Source organism: Ptychodera flava, chromosome 19 (assembly GCF_041260155.1).
Source record: "Ptychodera flava strain L36383 chromosome 19, AS_Pfla_20210202, whole genome shotgun sequence".
Lineage (NCBI taxonomy): Eukaryota > Metazoa > Hemichordata > Enteropneusta > Ptychoderidae > Ptychodera > Ptychodera flava.
The window spans coordinates 11,078,147-11,080,600 of NC_091946.1; the positions used below are offsets into that span (position 1 = coordinate 11,078,147).

The 2,454-nt window shown below is 36.1% G+C and overlaps 1 long non-coding RNA gene across 1 annotated transcript; it reads left to right on the forward strand.

Moving 5' to 3' along the window:
• The first annotated feature begins 376 nt into the window (after positions 1 to 376).
• On the forward strand, positions 377 to 2,243 carry LOC139118237 (uncharacterized). The gene is made up of 2 exons (XR_011548646.1): positions 377 to 952; positions 2,089 to 2,243. It is a non-coding gene; the product is annotated as an uncharacterized lncRNA (long non-coding RNA).
• The last annotated feature ends 211 nt before the right edge of the window (positions 2,244 to 2,454 follow it).

Below are 2,454 nucleotides of genomic sequence, written 5' to 3' on the forward strand. Positions count from 1 at the left end.
TGAGAAGGTGATTGACTTGGCAAGGGACGCTAGTGACGTCACTGTCTCAGCTGGCGACCATCGACATTCAAATGAGCAGTTTTTACGATGCAGCTCGAAAAACTGCTCACGAGGCTAGAAGGCAGTGGGGACGGAGGTACGGAGGCAAGCGGACGGAAAAGGAATCTAGGCTATGGAAGTGATTGTTCACGCAAATATCCACAAACTAGTTAGCGATTTAATGAAGCCGTGCAATGTAGATGATGTTTACAAACTTCGGAGGTCAAATTGTAGCTGTTACAGTATGACTATACACAGTGGATATGGACGTCTGTTCGTTCCGTTTGCTTGTGTCTTGCACGTTGGCTATACATCACAACGAAATCAATACAATGGAGAATTTTGTGCATTTGTAGACGTGATAAAATAAATTTTGATAAATTTAAAAGGTAGGAATTTGTTTTGAGATAGCTTTTACTCCTGCAGACTCTGCCTCTTCTTGTCATTCATTTATTTTTGGCCGTGTGCCTGAGCTGAGGCAGTGCTGGAAAAGATAATGATCTGGATCATCAACACTTTAATAACTGGTAAATATATTGTCATGTTTTGTCCAGTAACAACATGACATATTAAAATATGCTGAAGCGTTAAATCTTTAAACTGTTGATTGTCATACACAAGCGTTTGAAGAAAGAGTTATTGTATTCTCTCTCAAAAATGTTCAGTTTTCTAATTTGAACTGATTTCTTGATTTCCTAATATTATTTTATGTCAATTCTTGACTTTTTTGAAAAGTTGGTTGTATTATTTGGTTTAACATTTAACTGGATTTTTTTTATTTTGTTTACTTTTTAATATTTTTTTTTGTTTTCTGGTGTATTTAGGGTTCCCTTACCTGTTCCTGCTCTGTATGTCTTTGTATGGATCCGTGTCACTGTTTGTAGTGCTGTATTGTGACTTGGCTGTTCATAAGGTAGGGCATGATCATTTAAATTTACCTAACTGAAGAAACTGTGGAAGACAACTCTACAAAGAAGTGAGATACTTTGATAGACAGTTTAAATGCTAAAACAAATCTTGGGCCTTGCACTCTACAATTTGATTGGAGTGTTTCTGAGAATTTGTCGGTCTGTTCGCATTAGCCACCTCAGCAAAATTGTTTTAGCCCAGTATCCTCCACCAAGATGGCGCCGAATGTCCATCTTCATCCGCTGATGTGACATCTCAATCCCTGAGCTGCTATGAATATTTATTCCATTGTCTCTTTTTAAGAGTTGACTTCCATGGTGAACAACAGCATGCATATAGTTGGTGTGTGACATGTGTGGTAGCTCAGTAACAATACGTTTCAACCAGTGCTTAGCTTTATCACTGAACATATCAAAGAGCTGGTCAAAAGTATGGGCATCTGTGTTGTATTGTTGTTTAATGCATGTAGATTTTGTTCAGTGAAATCAGTAATACTTATCACACTATTCAATAATCTATAATCTCTCATCAAAGATAAAATAACAGTTGCATTGTCTGTTGCACACAATAACTTTTCACAGAAAGAAATTATTTTTCGTCCATCATCCTACTACACGCTCCCCCTTCATAACCACCTCCAACTTTATTATACCCTGGCTTCGCAAATATAATTTTAATTTTATCATGACACTCAATGGTGCATTTCCTCCATACATTGTGTTCTCCACACCAGACAATTTGTCATGCACAGTCTTTTTATATTTATTTTCTAACATTCTCCTTACTACTTTCAACATCCTCAACAACTTTGCCATCACTGTCTTTTGGTGGTGCCACATATTTTACTGACCCGTTTATGTAGTTAATTATAGCATTATAGGTGTCTAATTTGTTATCATGTATAAGCTTTGCTACTTTGTGTTGTTGGAATGCATTGACATCTGCTGCCTGACCTTTCTTGCTTATTTTATTTTCAATGATTTCAAACTTCAATATGACATCTTGAAATTTATCAGGACATTTTATTTGTATATTGTTACATGGCTGTGAAGTGCCTGATAGAATACCTTCAATTGTATGTACTGCATCAAATTTCTGCTGAATTACACTTTCATCAAATTCTTTTTTTCTCTTTTGCAGATCTTTGTTGGAAAGTTTATTATGTTGGCGTTCCACATGGTTGAACACACCTGACCTTGACCTATATTGTGCATTACACAAGCCACATTCAAATATTTTTTTTATTTTTACCATCTTTGGTTTCCATTAAAGATTTAATATATCTTTCTATGCCATCATTTGTGTCAAGTGTGCAGACTTCATTTACATTGAACAAAAATGCTGTTTTAGCTGCCTCAAGCTTCATGTTCACCTTTTTAATGTGATCATGTTGTCTTGCTTCAAGCATGAGGCATTCATAGGAGTAATCTGGATCTCCATTTTCAGTTAAATTGCTCAGCTTGCCCCTCCTTAAATTTATCCACACTATACTTTGCAGTGTTTCTG